This window comes from Protopterus annectens, chromosome 10.part0 (genome assembly GCF_019279795.1).
Source record: "Protopterus annectens isolate FY-2018-M chromosome 10.part0, PAN1.0, whole genome shotgun sequence".
Lineage (NCBI taxonomy): Eukaryota > Metazoa > Chordata > Ceratodontiformes > Protopteridae > Protopterus > Protopterus annectens.
Window position 1 is genome coordinate 978,718,298 of NC_056744.1, and position 18,829 is coordinate 978,737,126.

The window sequence follows — 18,829 nt, forward strand, 5'->3', positions numbered from 1 at the left end:
TCTGTTCTCCTGGTAGATTTGTAGGATGATGACATCATCAGACTGGACATGATAATGTGTGCACACATTTTTATGAAATCCCAGGAATGATCCATGTAGGTCGGCAGGTATCAACAGCTTGTACAGGACCCCGTGAGTCTCACCTTGTGTGATCTATCTGTGGACACATTGCCATCCCTTCATATGTCAACACATATCTATGCACAGATTGTTGGTTTTGTGGATATGACATGTGTCTGTGATGTTGATGAAGAGCTGTTCAAAGTCTATGTGGGACATGTGTAGCTCTGTTCCATGAGGTATGTCCTGGGTGGCTGCCTTGCAGATGGTGTAGCATGCTTGGGAACCATGATCTGCACATGAACATACCACAGTTGGTAGGGTTGTGTGTTTGTCGGTTTCTAATAGCTCTGTTTATGACTTCTGCCATGATGCACTCCATGGCCTTGCAGATCAGACTTTATAGGCTTACTGGGCTATACTTCCCATGGTGTATTGTGCACCCACACATGTGGGGAGTGCCATATGTTGCTGTAACCCATTTGACGGTTCCAGGTCCTGTGGAGTGGGTGAGGCTCAACAGACTGTTCAGGTGCAGGGTCTGTTTGTTCTGTAGTGCATGCATGACACATATTGGGAAACAATGTAATCCAATTGCTGCCATGCTTTTGGCTTTGGGGGGAGATGTTCAGCCATTTTACACGTGATATCTCCTGGTATGATGTCAGGGACTATCATCAGTGGGGGGTGGGTATGTATACATGGGCCTGTCTGACAGGATGTCGGCAATGTCAGTAAGGTACAGTTGTCTCTGACTCAGCACATATATGTGTGTACATTACTATTTATTACATAGCTGAAGGACATGTCATGATTCTCAGTCTGGACTCCTTCTCCGCTACTCTTTACAAAACACTGACAAACCTGAGCACTAATCCCGGTTATACTCTTTTACACACTTAACACCCTACTGATCCTTTGTGATCAGGCTACAGAGTATGTCATCATAATACACTGGCATGTCCAGGGGTCGGTTTCATGTGTACTATCCAGTCCAGCTAGTGAATATTGTGGTTATGACACAATGTCACATCTGCCTCATGTACACAGACAACCCTCTCCTCCTCACATCACACTCACATATATGTGGGAGATGTAACAATATTGACATACAGAATGCTGAGCTGTCTCGACCCATGACTGGCATAGTCTATCAGGTGGTGAGGGTGACCACATACACCACATATCAGTCTCAAATACACCGATAGTGACAGAAAACAAACCACATTATCACACATACACATATTCAGAGGCTCTACATAAACTAAGCAGCAGAGACCTCCAAAGCAGACACACATACAACTGCTACCCCACTACAATGCCCACATGTCACACAGTTCACAATGTCAGTGTGCCACACAGTCACTGCCCTTTGGGCTAAACAACACACCTGATACACTTGTTATAGGTTAATGTCAAACACACTATCGTCCCACTCACCAGGCCAGACAGGGGAATAGTCAGTTTGAGCTGTCTCTCAGGTGCCAGGATCCGCCACATAACACATGCACTCAGGTCACTCCAAAGCAAGTCCAGGACTGGCTCCATCATTGTCCATGCTGGTGCGTACAACCTCAGATGTTCCTCCCTGGACCACATGACATGACACATAGAGGAACTCTGAGGTCATGTAGCCCAGCCCAGTATTACCCTGACCTTGTCTAGCATCTTACACTCACCAAGTATGATGTCACAGTATACCAACAAACTGATCATGTTTAACAGTTGGCTAACATATTGGTGTTATTCAAAGGGGATACAGTGTCTGTCACCTGGGGTGACATGCTCGACATGCCACGTATTTTCCCTATGGACAGCTTGCACCTGTCACCCTTGGACTTTTGAATACTGGCTAGGGCACTTGCTGCCACCATACTGCCCTATTTAAGCAGGGCTCAAAGGACAGAACCACCTCCATACACATTATAGAGTACACAACACTGAGGGTAATGCTGCTCAACACCAGATATCTTTGCCTCAAATTGCGCCCACTCAGGAATCTCCTTAGTATGGAGGATAGCAATATCTGTGCACTAACAGATACATGGTTGAGGCTCCCACATGCACACCAGCACTACCAGGTTGTATTTTTACCATGCTTTCTGACCACATAACTTGGAATGGCCAACACAAATAGGGGGAGTATCCATATACATCACAGATACACATACCTCCGGGTTGGTAGCACTGCACAATGCATCACGGACCATACATATGCACCTTAACATTGTGCAAATCTGCCTTTTGGTTTGTTGCCTGCTACAGACCACACTCCCCAACACAACAACCTCACTTAGCTTTCCTGGGAACATTGGACCATATGAAGGTCTCCCCAAACACCATTATATTGGGTGATGTCAAATACCCACACATTGACTGTGGATAGTACTCAGGCCCCAACACCCTCACCCAACAGTTGCTACTATTTCTAAACTCATATGCTATGGCACAACTGGTCACCACACCCACAAGAGGGGACAACATATTGGACATGATCATCACCGACATGGGGACTCTATGTTCCACACCTACGATATACCCCTCATTGGTAAGGGCAGAACATACTTTATCTCACTGGACATCCATATCCCGTCCCCACACCCGTCTTGGTGAACTTCCAAAAAGCAAACGTCACACTCCTCCAAACCACGGTGGTGTCCTTCAGAGACCCTGGGTCAGTGGTAAGTATGGCTCAGACTGCTGAATCCTTTACATACACATTCTATGGACACCTAGTGGATCGCATGGATCATTACATCCAAAATAACAACTGGACTCACTCATCCAATGGCAGTGGACCTGTCTGGTAGACCCCAGCTATTAATATGCTTTACAACAAATGGAGGAAGCTACTACATGATAGAACACAATCCCAGACAGGGAAGGCATCTGTGATCTGTACTAGTGGACTGCTACAATCACTCGGGTATTTATGTCAGGCACGCTTCTAATGGACAATTGCACCAGACACGTTGGACACTCACAAGGCCTTCTTCAGTTGATTCAGGTACCTGGCTGGACACTCACTGATATGCTGTGTGTTACTGCATACTGACTAAACATACCCTGGACCCACTGACATTGCCATCATCCTGGCAAACAGGTTCAGTGCAGATGTGTCCCCCCCATCCTCCCTAAGGTGGTACTGTCCATACCAACAGAGTGTGACCTCCCAGACATCACGAGTAAACAGGTGAGTGCTGCCCTCCCCACAGCAGACAACACAGCATCAATGGGACCAGACGGTGTCCTGGCCTGCGTCGTACACAGCCTTCATGACAGAAGTAACATTCACATTACATCACTGTTCGATATAAGAGTTACTGCAGGATATGTACCCACGGAATGGTGTACAGCGATAGTGGTCCCGCTCCACTGAATACTGCCACAACAGACCACAGACAATATCGGCCTAAAAGGCTAACTAGCCTGTTCTGCAAAGCTATGGAGTGTATTGTAATGGGACTCATGCACATAGACATGGGAAACCTACAGACACTGGGTCCTACACATTACAGCATTGTTGTGGGCAGATCTTGCCTGTTGGACCTGTTCATATTCTTTCAACAGTTACCAGGTACATCAGTGATGGGACGGTTGTCCACACAGCCTGCCTGGACCTTGCACAACCCTTCAACACAATACCCCACTCAGCCATTATGCATAGGCTCACCAGCTGCAATATCGACACATATCTGACACGATGGATTGCTACCTGGAGCAGGGATAGCACCCACATGCTCAGTGTTGCAGGTGCCATGTCTGACTATACACCAGTTACACCTGGCATCCAACAAGGCTCAGTCCTGGGACCTCTCTTGTTCAGTATATATTTGTGTGATGTACAGGCTATCACAGGAGGGATATGGCTGCCCATGTTCGCAGATGACTGCAAACTGGGTGCCATAATCAGCTCTCCTGCTGGCACATGCATACTTATATACAGGGTCTCACAGAGATAGGTTGACTGGTGCCTGAGCCATGGCCCACGGCTACATGCCATTAGTTGCATAGTCATCCCCTTTGAGGATGACAAGATGCCCACACATTACCACATAGGTTGTAATCCATTACATACAGTAGTAGTTGTTCGGGTTTGGGGACATGACCTGTTCATACTCTCGCCTTTGACAATCCTATTGCCATAGTGGTTAGACAGTATGTCTACATAGCCCACCATATCTCACATGGTTTCACATGTTGATCACGTGTGGTCATTGTGCCCCCATACTCTTCACGACCATGCTTGGTTACTATGCCACCTTTGGGATGTACCTTACCTGACACCTGCAGCAACTGTAATGGCCACAAATGTTACTCTATGAGCAGATGCAGGGACTCACACAGATGCCCTGCACAGTTCCAGTACAGTAACTCCAGCTCTACTCAGTCACTTACCACCTACACGGATGTGTTGTGTGCCTGTAGCTGAAGGCAATATCTGACCCAGACTTACTGGACATGCTCCACCTCAGGATATCTGACTCCCTTGCTGCTACACACTCCAGGGACATATACCTTAGCACTGATGTTAAAAGGACATGCTGGGGGGACAGATTATTATCAGAAAGCCTCCACTCACTCCAGAGTGTAGTCCTGGTTTTGCATAGGAAGAGCCACCCACTGACCACCTACAGCTGACATCTTGACAAGTGGATGGGTGATCGCATGTTTACCCATGGGATATCTTCTGGGTCCCTGCTAGACAGAGACACAATACACTGAACATAAATGGGCTATCTTGTGTGACCTACTATTCACAGGCACAGTGCTCTGATTTGACTGGGTTGCAGTAGCCAAACACACTCTGACTATGCTTGTACATGCCCTAGGGCAGATATCCTAGTATCAACCTCTGAACCTATGATAATTTTCATGATGCACAATGTTTATTGCTGATACTGTTTGCAGGTTTTTATCATTTTTGCTTTCACTCTTTATATGAACCGCTTAGGTATCTGCAGAACATATTTGCTTATGGCAGGGTTCCACTATATTATATACGTGTCTGTTGTCATATAAGTGTGTGCACAGGGCAGATTGCTGTGTAGTGAGAGGTTCCTGGATTAACACATGCAACTGCCTGCAATGTGTGGCCCAATGCTTTACTCCAACATGGCCTAAGTGTGTGAGCATGCCCAGTTCAGACTGTCAGTGTTCTGTTGCCTGACAATGCCTACATGTCCATTATTAACATTTGTACTGTGTGTGCTGAAAGTCAGGTTCTGTTCTTACTGCAGGACTCACCTTTGTGTCTTAACTCGACAGGCATTATGCTGTACCTGCAGGGTTTCCGTGAAATACTTTGCATAGACTTATCAACATTTCTTCATACAGGCTAACCACTTCACTACTGTCATGGTTTAGTGGTTCCATACTATGACTATAGTGCACAGTATCCTGGGTTCAAGGTCCATTGCCACTTATATTTTCATACTGAGCAGACCAGACTGCTTAGGGGCCAGTAGAGCAAATATGAGCATGTTGGCTTTTGTTCAGCTATGCCCTACCTAGACCCAGCTTGTCCAACATTGCTCAATATTAACCATCATTGCTGGACATTGGCCAATATTACTCTACATTGACCACATTTGTAGTAGTTGGTGTGTGTGATTTTGTTTACATTGACTTCATGATGGTAAATGCTGATTAGCACTGCTTTATATTGCTTAACACATGGCAATCATGCCTCAGGTGTTGATGCAGGGCTGCCTATGTCGGATGCACATACTACACTCCCTATACATGTTTGAAAGCAGGTAGTATCAACATAGGCATCCCTTTTACTATATGTGCGGGTCAGAGAGAGGTATCATTTCCAGAGTTCCTACTGAGCCAGTGTATGTGCTATGCGTATGCCTCTTTGCCAAGGCCAAAGCATACTGGGCACACCTCCTTCTGCCTACTGAGGCAGGCTCAGGTTGTTCCTCCTCCGAGTCACGCTCTGCCTGTGATGGCCTTAGCAATGGTGAGGGGCTGTTTGGCCCAGGCCTATGCTGGTCCTGCTGCCGCTGTTTTCGCAGGATCATATTATGTAGCATAGCACATACCATGACAATTTGGGTACATGTAGTTGGTGAGTACTGCAAGGCTCCACCAGATATATCCAGGCACTGGAACCGTGACTTGAGCAGCCCTAACACACGCTTGATTACATTTCGTGTTTGTGCGTGTGCTTCATTATGGCATTCCTGTTCAGGTGTGTGTGCATTTCTGATGGGTGTCATCAGCCATGGCTCCAGTGCATATCCAGCATCCCCCACTAGGTGACCATGTGGGATGTCCCCACTGGCAAATGTCTGGTACAGCTGTGTCAGATGCCAGATATGGGAGTCATGGTAGTTTCCAGGGCAGCCAGCACACACATTCAGTATTATGCCCTGGGCATCGCACATGACCTGGAAGTTGATGGAGGGGAAGCCCTTGCGGTTGAAGTAGACCCTACCCCGCTCACCGGCTGGTGCTTTGATGCATATGTGCGTGCAGTCTATTGCACCCACTACCTCAGGGTATTCCGCTATTTGCTGGAAGAGACACATATTGCTGGCCAATACCTCATGGGAATTGGGGAAATATACATGATCACTGACATGTGCTGACATGGCATCCAGGAACTGGTGCAGTACCCTGGATGCTGATGCCTGTGATATCCCCATCATATCACCAGTTGGTCTCTGGAAGGTACCTGTTGCTAATATTCTTAGGCCAACACATACCTTAGTTTCCACTGGGATGGGTTCCCCTCTGTTGGTTCTGTGTATGAGGCGTGGCCTGCACAGCTCAACAATTTGCTGCAAGAGGTCTCTGTCCACTCTAAAAAGCTCCACTATCTCCAGCTCATGTAGCCCCTGGTAGGTAACCCTTGGCCTGTACACTCTTCTCCATCTCCTCACTGTGGGTTGTCCAGCAGCATTTGCATTATCACTACCCCCAGCATGTTGCATATGTCGCCTTATAACAGCAATGGCAGTCCCGAACATTTTTTGTCTCAGTGAAGCCTTTTCAATTTTCACTTCTATTAGCTTACTGCAGTGTTGCAGTGTCTCTTGAGAGAAACATAATGGACTGTTGTTTGCAGAGTTTTAAGTGCTGGGCTGGGCTGGGCTAGTGTTCTGCCTGGGTAATTGCCTGATTCTGATTGTTTTCACCTGATAGCTCTGCTAGTACTCCCTAGTAACTTCCACTATTTGGTGTGCTTCCTTTTTCCTTTCTGTTTCCTTGGGGGGGGGGAGGCACCGCGCACACAAGCGCAAACATGCGCACAGCAGCTAACACACGCGCACACATGCTTACATGGACTAAAACTTGCTTATTCTTGTTAAAACGCATACACACCGGCGCTAACGCACTTACGACTGTTTACACAGCCTTACATATGCTTACTCAAGCGTACACACGTGCACACACACTTACACGCGTGCACATTGTCTTACTTGGGTTTACTGGCACTTTGGTGTTATCCACGGCATACACCTTTGATTTCTTGACTTTACCTGGCCTACCTGTTGACACACCTCTTTCACTATTATGCAAATGTAAGCTGACACATGTCACTCTGCCCCAATGAGCTTCACTCCTTTCATACATACCCCCCTCGTGATGTCACCTATCTTCTACTCTGTTACTCCCCTTATCCTACTCCTACACTCCACTGACTGTGCTCATTTGCTATGTAAACTTGCGATTCACTATCCTAACTCTCATTTGCATAGGTTGCCTACTAATGCTTAGTTACATCTCTTAGACTGAGCTTCTCCCCTTAGCAATCTCTACTCGGTGGCCATGTTGTCTTCATCCTGCCATTCCCTTGCATTGTAAATTCATTTTAGCTATAAAATCCACATTTGTGGTTCTTAATTATTAATTTTCTGCTTTTTAGCGCGCAGCAAGTTTGCACGGCGCTGCGCTATGGTTAAACCCCGGAGATCGGATAAAAAAAAAGTTATTTTATTTTTAATTTGCATCACTTCCCATTGCCAATGGCCATATTTTTGGCCATTGGCATGCTTCCTCATGTGAATGCATGTTTTTTTTCCAGCTGACATGGCTCAGTTTTCCTATTTGCAGAACCGTACTCAGTTATCAACTGAGTACATTTCTGCAAATAACACTACTCCTACTCAGACAGGTTCGGGTTTCCTGGATTTACCTCATTTGTATGACTTTCACCTGCAATTGAGGTAATTTGCATATCCCAGCCCTGTCCATGTACGACTAGTTTGGAGAGCTCAGTTGCACGCGCCTACCGGCTGTTCCTGGATCGCTCTGCGGACATGTTGGCTGCATGGAGTCTTACTCTACTCTAAGACTCCGTGCAAGCCTTCGTAAATCCAGCCCTCTGTTATAGCAGCTAAGGACATGTGGGAAGAGACTAAACAGAAGATAATAAAAAATGAGAGACTGGAAGCTTTGTTATATGGATAATGATAGTAAGACACTAGAAGTTAAAATGTTTAGTGCCCTTAGTCTTATACACAGGTCAGGCATAATTTTATCAGCCAGAGGTGGAGCTGTGGATAGCAATTAAAAAAGAGTTGAAGGATTTTGTCTGGGAAGGGAAGACAGCAAGGGTCAAGTGAGATAAGATGATTCTTCCAATAGAACAAGGCAGACCAGGATTATCCAATTTGAGGAGGTATTTTAGAGCAACACACTTGAGGCTCTTATACATAGTACCAGCAGAAAACTATAATTCAAAGTGGAAAGGGATGATGATTATACTGGGAGGAAGCTGAAGAAATAAGGATAGATTGGGGTTTGCATGCAAACTCTTAAGAAGAACAAAAAAAATCATACAGAGTATTATATTCATAAAATAGCAAGGACTATTCTAAGAATTAAATCACCACAAGAATGGTGAAAACAGATTCTGCCAATAGGGATGACTGTGTTTAGGGATACAGATTATAGGCAAGAGGAGGCTGGAACTTATTGGAGAAAACTGGCAAAGGAACCAAGGTATTGGGAGCAAATAACTAGAAAGGGAATGGTAATAAAATGGGAAGAAGCCAATAATTATTTGAATTGCAGGTTAGAGATTGCCTTCCCTATCAAAGGTTGATATCCAAGTATAGGTAAAGAAAAAGAAATAGAAATAGGGGGTCCTAAATGAAGGACCAGCACTGGTAGAGTTTTTAATAGAATCTAGAACAGAAGCTGCCATTAAAAAAGGAATAATTAGTAAAGCATATAAAATATTACATGATAATTATAAGAATCAATCCAAGGAGCTTAGAGACTGGATAAGTAATTCGCAAAGAGACAATGGGTGGATATATGTATATCTCCCAAATATGCAACAAAGTCTAGAAGATTTAAGATCTTTGCCTGCAAGTGTTTATATAGGTATTTTTATACCCCAAGTAGACTCCAAAGAATTTTTCCTCAGGTGGATAGCAAATGTTGGAGGCAAGAAAGAGATGGCTGGGGACATATTTTTTGGAAGTATAATGAGATGGCAGACTTTAGGGATTTCCTGCAGACCGCTCTGTTGGAGATACTGGGTGACCGAATTGGATTAACTGGGGAGATGATTTTTTTTTTGAGCTATGATACAGAATCTGAATAGTTTAGACATAGTAAAGCCTTGCTGAGTCTAATTATGGCAGCTGCCAAAACAGCAATTACTAGAAAATGGAAATTAAAGTTTAGACCAACTTTATTAGAAGTAGTGAATATAGTAACAGAGATAAAACAACGAGAACTGGGATCTTTAGAAAAAGGAAGGAGCAAATTACATAGGAAAAAAATGGAAATTGTTGGAACAATATATGCAGAGAAGGAACAAGGTTTAAGAGGCAGGATTTGAATGAGACAATATAATGCTTGGCTGGCAATGACTGGATAGATTATAAGTGATGTATAATGTTTGCAACTACAGTTGTTTCAATGGTATCTTTGATTTAATGGTTGCAACTAAAGTGGTGTCATTTTGTTTTTCGTTTATATAAATGTTAAGATTGCCTATGTCATAAGTGATAATTTAATAAAGATATTTATTGGAAAAAATTACAAAGTGATTAATTTTTCTACTGCAGGACATTGGAGATTAACAATCTTAGTGTCATCTTGTTAACAAGTCCTTGCTCTTTCTAATACTGGTTGTTATTATCTGGTAAGTTACTTATTTAAAGAATCCAGATCCAAAAAAGGTCTGGCTGCCATAAGGAGCTATAGGTGTTAACTGGAAGTATACAAAAAGGTGCTATAGTCTTGAATGAGGTAAGCTATAAAAGGACATCCTGCCAAGTATCAGACCGACTGGACAGGTTTCCAAAGCTTTAGGGTTCATTCCACCTAGCCTAGCCACTGTTAAGAGCAAGGATGAGAATTAAACCAGTAGCTAGGCCAAATACTTCAGAGCTTTCTTGCCTCAGAAGATACGAAGGCTAAGGCCCTGACAGACAACAACATACAAATAACATATACCACAACTTGGCAAAAAATAAAAACAAGGTGATGAAGGGAGAGAGAGGATATTGTATCAGTGATCTGTATGAGCATCTCCTGTTACCATAAGTTTATTTACACAATTGTACAAGGTCCATCATAAGATCTCTACTGCAGTAGCCTTAAGCTATGTAGGGTAAATACCAAAACTTACTGATTAAGAGAGGAGGAAGCTGGATCAGATTCCAGGATCCCTTGGAAACAGTCCTAATAAAGTCTCCTCTAGACATAGAGAAGGAATCCAGTTTATAGTGCTTGTCAGATGTCTGCACAGATGACAAGGCTACCATCTCTAGAATGCTTCAAGAGTCCACACTTTTCCAAAAAAAAGCCATAGAAGTAGCCAGGGCTGTAGTAGAATGGGGTCTAACTTTGCCGGGGAATTACTTGTTATGGTGAGAATAGCAAAAAAATAATAGCATGGGACAACCATTTAGACAGAGTTTAGACACTGCTCGTCCTTTCTTTTTACCTTCATAACAGACGAACAATCAAAAGTCCCAAAGGATTTTGTTCTGCCAGTATAGTATGTGAGTAGAATTTGGGCATCCAGATTGTGAATAATTCTTTCTCCTTCATTTTCAGGCTTTGGAAAGAAAACAGGGAGTTGTACAGTCTTGGCTTAGTGTAAACCCTTAAATGACATTAGGCACAAATGAAGGATGCATTCTCAAAGTTACTCTGACCTTTTAATGGAAAATGAGATATGGATGACTCTTTGTAAGAGCTTGTAACTCAGATACTCTTCTTGCAGAAGGTCAGAGCAAAAAGTAACACTGTTTTCCAAGATAAGAACCTCAAATCAGCTTAATGAGCCAGTTCAAAATGAGACAGTGCAAGTTTCTTTAAGTCAAAATTAGGATCCCAAGCAGGTTTCGCCTGTCTACTAGATAGATAGATATGTAATACCCTTTTCAAAAACTGTTTCACCAGAAGTAAGGTGGGAACCAGGGAAGATATACAGAAATGGCCAACAGACAAATTTTGATAGAAGGATATGAAAGGCCAGAGGATAATTACTTATGCAAATACTGAAGAATCACAGGAGTCCAAGTCTTGAAAGGATTCTGGTTCTTGGATTGGCACCATCTAGAAAATCGTTTTTCTTATTATTAATATATGATCTTCTAGCAGCATGATCCATTGCCTCTTTTAATACCTGCTTCATGTCCTCATAAAAAATATGCATAAAAGGTATTAAAATTCTACCATCCTGGCAGTCATCTGAAGTAGAAAAATGTGTGTGTGGGGGTGGCTGCGTGCTTGTGTGAGGAGGATAGCAAATTTCCATTCTGAGGAAGCTTGTGGTAATTGCTCTTGGCCAATTTCAAAAGAAAAGGAAACCACTGTTGCTTGTAGCTAAAGGGGGTTACCAGAATTATCTTTGGAGAGTTCTCCTGAATGCTGAGAAGAATCCTGGTTTTAAGTGCAAAGGGTGGAAAAGCATACAGGAACATTCTTATCCATGGGAGTGGAAAACTATTTGTCTTCCAGACCTGCTTGCATGAGTTCCTGAGCAGAAATTCTTTAGCTGTTTGGTTTTACTGGGGGTAAACAGATCTACTTGAGGAGTTCCCCAAAGGTGGATACATTTTTGGAAGGTCCAAGGGCTCATCTTCCATTTGTGGAAATATGTCCTAGCAATGATCAGCTTGTCTGCTACAATATTTTACTTTAATGGACTGTATGTAGCCTGGGGGAACAAACTGAACAGAGATGTTATATCCCAAGCAACTATAACTAGTCTGCAAAGAGGTTAGGATATGGTTCCCCTTTGTTCAAGTACCACATCTCTGTGATGCTGATGATTACTAGTAGAGGGCCTGGAATCTGGAGATGGTTCAGTGATATGAGAGCATTTATATAAGCAATCATTTCCTTAACGTTTAAGTGTTTTGATTTACCTTGCCTGTTTCACAGACTTTGTATTTTGACCCCTTGCATGCAGCTCCCCAAAGTCTGAGGCATCTGATGCTGCAGACTGAGTTGGGACTGACAGGGTGAAAAGAAGACCAGGGATTGAGAGACAACTGATATACCAACCAATTCAAGCCCCAGCACAGGATTTTGAAATAATAGAGAGCACTGATGTTGAGTACCAACTAACTTGACAAACCACTAAACCTTCCTCATGTGAAGTCTGACCAAGAGGATCATGTGAATAACTAAGGCCATCACACCTAAAATTCTGAGATATTCTCTGGCAGATCCCTGAGTCTGGTCTAAAATGTTGTCTGCAATTCTCCATTTTGTCTTGAGGAAGAAATACCATCATAAAAGTTGCATCTAGAAGACACCTTAGAATAACTATATTGTGAGAAATAATGAAAGAAATGTTCTTTCTGTTCAACTGAAATCCCGGGTGAGAAAAATGTTTAGTACCCAAGCCAGAAATTCTTGACTAGCTATGAAGGAATCTGCAAAAAATAGTCAGTCATCTAAATAAAAGAAATGTGAATGCCCTGCAACCTGCAGTGGGCTATAACAGGAGCCTGACACTTTGTAAACACTCTTGGGACTTAGATAACCCGAGAGGCAATACAGCAAACTGAAAATAAAAACGCAAACCAGAAACAGAGAAGTGCAAAAAGTGCATGAAATGGTTGTTGACTGAAATATGATGGTATACATCTTTTAAATCCAAAGTTACCAGAAATTGGAAAGAGGAATGAGGGTTAAGAGAGACTGTACAGAAAAACATTTTGAACTTTGGAACTATGATGTGAAGATTTACAAAGAAAAGGTCTAGGGTAGGTCTCCAGGAGCTAGTTTTGTTTGGCAACAGACAGATTAATGAAAGAAATTCTCTCCCTGCTTGGTCTGAGGGAACAGGTTCTATGACCCCCTAAAACAGCATCTGAATTAGAACAGAAGGGAAGAGGATAATCTGATCAGGAGGCTGCGAAGAAGCCCTTGAAACTAAGGAATGGAGGGAATCCCACTGCAAGATGGAACCTTTTAGAATGATTCACAAAACCCAACTGTCTGGGGTTATCAGGTACCAAAAAGGATAATGAAGACCTAAACTCAGGTTTAGATTCACAGAGCCGCTAGAGTGGGGAAGGGAAACCCAGAAGGGTCATATAGTCAGTCTGATTTTTTAGGTTGTCCCTGTTTCTGGGAGGATCATCGTTTCTTCTTTCACCTTCCTGCCCCTGCTTTTTGAAACTGTTTACCTTAAGTTTGATGAGTATGCTTGCATTCTGAAAGAAATGTCTAAAATGGAAGAAAAGTTTGACCCTTTTTTTAGGGGGGCGAGAGGGCTGAAAAATCTGGGTAACCCCATGAATTAACTTTTGTCTTTTAACTAAACCTTTATAGACATCTGCAGACGAAGTCCCAAATAACATCTTTGTATCCAGAGCAGCACTTAAAATTTCTGATTTAACATCCATCAAATTTTGAGACTCTAACCAGGCAAATCTTCTCAAAACAGAACCAGTGGCAGTAGCCTTGACAAAAATATCAGCAGTGTCATACGCACATTTCAAACAAGGTTTAATTATCTGAGAAACATCAGATACTACAGAACACATAGACGTTGTAGTGCCTGAAGGAGGAAGAACAGCAATTAAATTCCTTAAATTTAACATAGAAACCAGCAAAAACTTAGACATACACATGACAATTCAAAAGGCTAGTGTGGAAGGAGAATAAAGTTTTTTACCACTATCACAAACCTTTGCCAGTTTGTCAGACGGCTAAGATTGGTAGCTGAAAGAAGCTTGGTAGAAGGTGACTTAGATAAGGAAATAACTGTCAGGTCATTGCTGGGTTTAGGAAAAACAAAACTTATGAGACTGGGTCACTTTATACAATTTATACATTTTAGGGGAAGATGGCAGACTGTCAGGAAAAGTTCTACTGCTGAAAAGACATCTAAGGCTAGAAAAACAGGAGGGACAGGTAGAGATTAAAGGAAATCCAGTTGTAGTAAATTATATCTCTACTGAGATTCAGATATGTCTTTTTGCTCACAGTAAAAAAAATGTTCACATACAGGAAATAGTATAAAAAAATAACCATTCTTCAGGAAGAAAATATATGGAAGAGCTCTTCTGAGAATCATAATCTCCTTTCTGTACACAAGGAATATGAGAAACATAATCCCAGCCCAAGTAATGTCCTCCAGACTGGGTATCAGAATATGATAGGGAAGAAATTACTTTCTTCTGTAACAGAATCTGATCTTCCTCTTCTGAGATGGATAGTCATCACCAAATAACTGAAATGCTCTCTAGAATACTTTTGCTTAGCCCAGTCGGTTATACATTCCAGATGAAGAAAAAATGCCTAGACTTAAGCTTTTTTATAGGTTCATGGTTTAGTACTAAGCTAACTGCCCTTGCAAGCCATTTAAACCTAGCCAATTATCCCTTATGTGACTCAAACCCTGCACCTTGTGTTTGTAAGGCAAACACCTTAACCATTAAGCCACCCTCTTAACCAAGTCTCCTCTTATGGGATACTTTCCTAAGAAAAAAGGGGCTAGATGGAGGACTCCTGCAATGGGGAAGAGGCTACTCTGTGCAGTGGAGTTAAGGGGCATCCCCCTGCCCTTTCCCTGAAGCCAGCAAGGATGGTTCCTCTTTCCCTAGCAAATGCAACTGGACAGATGCAGTGAATGTGTCTGACCCCAGGTCCATAGTGGCATCTTCTGGAAAAACACCAGAAAGAAAGAAGGAAAAGATGAGCAGTCTGAGGAACAACTGATAGCCACAGCAGAGTCACCCAGCAGTGGCTGAGGCAAGACAGAAGCTGGCTTGAAGATATAGCTTCAACACGTTTTCTCTTCTTGCAGCTTAGGGAAAATGCTATGGACTTAGTGGGACCTGGATCCATGGCCTAACCATGAACAAAGTCTCTTGGGGGATAGCCTAGCTAAGAAGAGACCATTAAACATTCTTTACAAAAAGGACATTTCTGAAGTAAAACATTTTTAGTCACAAGCACCAAAATACACTTGCCCTAACCCCACACAAAACAGCAATAGATAATCATAAAATTCAGTAAATCTCACAAAAGGTTAAGGGATCTTTTCTCCACATGTACTCAGAACCAGCTTACAGCCATGAAACATGTCTAATAAAGTAGCATTGTGCAAGAAGGTACAGTTGTGTAAGAACTTATCGTAACAGTAGATGTCTATTGGTCACTGTTACAGTATTGTGACAAATTGGTTGTCACTACTGATGTCTGGATGGGTTAGCAAAGCTTTACCTTCCCAAAGGTTGTACATCTGATTTATGACCTCAGCTCATATGCATTGGGGTATAAAGATGGAAGTACAAGTGTGGATACTTAGACTATCAACAAGCCAGCAGCCTGAAGACCACTGAGAGATGAGACTGGTCAGTTAGAAAGTGTGTAATTGGTAAGAAAACTTCTCCCATACCCATGTAAGACAGCAAAGGCTAGAGAGAGAGACAACTGAAGATGGAAAAGAGATAGAAAAGAGAGGATGAGGGGTGGGATGAAATACTACAACTGTGATCAATAGGACATCTACTGTTATGCTAAGTTCTTACACAACTGTACTATGTCCTGACTGAAATTATTGATGCAATATTACTGACAGTAATTGATTCCCAGAGTTGAAGGAGGTAAAGATGGTTGGCTACTGAGACAAATAGTTGTCCAGTAGAGTAGCCTGGACAGGACTGACCTAGCAAAGGCTGTTCTGTACCTGGAGAAGGCAACAGTTTTTTAGTGTTTGGTAAAGATGTGTACAGAAGACAAAGTAGCCACCTTTAAAACAGACTTGAGTCTACTGCTTTGTGGAAAGCCCCTGAGAAAGCAATTGCCCTAGTAGAATGTGCTTTAGGGCAGGAAGGCAGGGTCTTACCATAGTGTGAGTAGCAGAAAGAGATAGCTTTAGAAATCCAGGATGCAATAGTCTGTCTGGAGATTGTCTGACCCAGCTTAGAGGGCATAAAAGATACCAAAAGCTGGTCAGTCTTTCTGAAGGATTTAGTTTTGTCCAAGTAAAATCTGAGTTGCCTTTATATCTAGGGAATGTAAGATTATTTCCCCCATTTTGTGAACTGGGAAAGAAGATGGTGAGATAAATAGCCTAACTGAGAGCTCATTCACTACCTTAGGCATGAAGGATGGGTTAGCCCTGACAGTCATCACCCTGACTTTGTGAAAAATAAGAAGGGGGGAATGGCCATTAGAGCTTGTAGCTCAGAAATTCTCCTGGCAGAGGTGAGTGCCAAGAGGAGGATGGTTTTCCAAGTACAGAATTTCATAGAAGCAGAAGATATTGGCTCAAATGGAGGCAGAGTAAGCTTTTCTAGCACAAAATTAAGATCCCAAGGAGGAGAGATGCAAGGGGAGGGTTAAGGTGCAGAACTCCTTTGAGGAAAAGCTTGACCTCTGGCCTAGTCATAAGTAGGGGAATAAGAGGGAGGCAAGCATTTATAGCAGTCAAATGAGCTTTTATGGAAGAGTAGGCCAAGCCTGAGTGAAGAAGTTCACAGAGATGTTGCAGAACTGTAGGGACCTGTGCTAAGAGTGGATCCTGACTCTGTTTGAAGCTCCAAGAAAAAAACATTTCCACTTGCAGTGTAAGATTTTCTAGTAGTGGGACTTCTAGCCTCTTGCAGGACTTGAACAACCTGTCTATGAGGGATTAAAATGCTATCATCCATAGGGTCAGGCTGAGAGATGGAAGATTTTGGTGGAGCAGCAATCCCTTTCACCCAGGTATAAGGACTGGCTGTAGAGGGATTCTCCTGTAATTTCCCTTTACTTGGTGAAAAAGCAGGGGAAACCAAAGTTGCCTCAGAAAAAATGGAGCCAGTGTGAGGAGTTTGGGTGTCTCCCTTTGTGCTTTGGAAAGGATCTTTGGAAGAAAAGGAGAAAAGGAACAAAGGAACTTCCATGTCTTCTGGAAAGAGAAGGCAGCTGTCCTTCAGGCTGTGGAGCAAAGGCCCATGGTGCAGAACAGGGGGACCTGATAGTTGCTTGATGAAACAGAGGTCTATCTTAGGGGTGCTCCACTGAAGTGTGATGTTACAGAAGATCTCTCTGTTCAAGTGCACTCATGGGGTCCTCTAGGAAGCAACTTTAGCAGTCTGCTAGTACATTGTCTTGAAAAAGGATGTATGTGGTTATGAGCCTGGTGTTCATTTGTGTGGCTAAATTCCATGCCTCCTGTGCCAGCCTACATAGTCGGTAAGGCCTGGTGCCTCCCTGCTTGTTTATATACTATATGAATGTGATTTTGTCTGTGAAAACCTGTAGTGGTTCTGGTTTCCAACTGTGGGGATGAAATTGGAAGGGCTTGCAGAAGAGCCCATATTTCTTTTAGGTTGATGCAGTCTTTCAGGGCTTGGGATTGCCATTTCTCCTGCACTCAGTGAGATCCTCTCCAGGATCCCCACACCTTGTCTGTGGAATCCTTGTGGACATGCTGAAGAGAATGAGGAGGCAAGAAAGGTAATCCTGGGCTGAGGATGACCTGTCCCTTCTGGCAAGTTAGCTCCTTCTTGATACAAGGGAGAAGGAGAATCAGAATGTCTAAGGGTTGGCAGTGCTGAGACCATACAGATTTCAGATACCATTAGATTTTCCTCATGTGAAATCTGGCCAGAGGAAGCATAGAAATGTAGGCTGACATAAATCTCATGTTCCTTAAAATTTCTCCTGCAGAGCAATAGGTTGCAGAAGAAAGGTCTTGAAAGGAAGGCATGCATTTTCTGTCTCCAGTCTGCAACCCAGAAACACCAGGTCCCATGTAGGGACAATGCTTTTTTTTGTTTTTGTTTTTTTTTTTTGTAGTTTATGGTGAAGCCCAGACCTGTCAGAAGATGGATGGGTTAAAGATGCTGAAGAAGGATTTCTGGAGAAGGTGCCTAGATCAGACGGTCATCCAGGTAGGGAAAATGTGAATTATTTGACTGCAACAGAAGGCTGCTACAGATGCTAGGCACTTTGTGAATACTCTTGGGGAAGCAGAAAGACCAAAAGGCAGTGCAGTAAACTGAAAATGCAAGAAGCCAGAGAAAAAAAAAACTGAGGAATCCCCTGCAGGAAGTACAGATAGGGATGTGTAGGTAGGTGTCCTTCAGATCTAATGGCAGTTAAGAAATACTGTAGAAGAACGAAAGGAAGAATCAGCATTTTAAAAGTGGGAACATTCAGATATGTGTTTACGGTACACAGGTTTAGAAATGGGTTTCCACTGCCCTTCTTTCCTTGGTACTAGGAAAATCCTGGAATAAAACCCTTTTCATATGAATTCTTTTGGGCCATGCTCAATAGACCTTGATTAAAGAGATCTTGAATAATGGGGGACAGAAGAGAAATCTGGTTT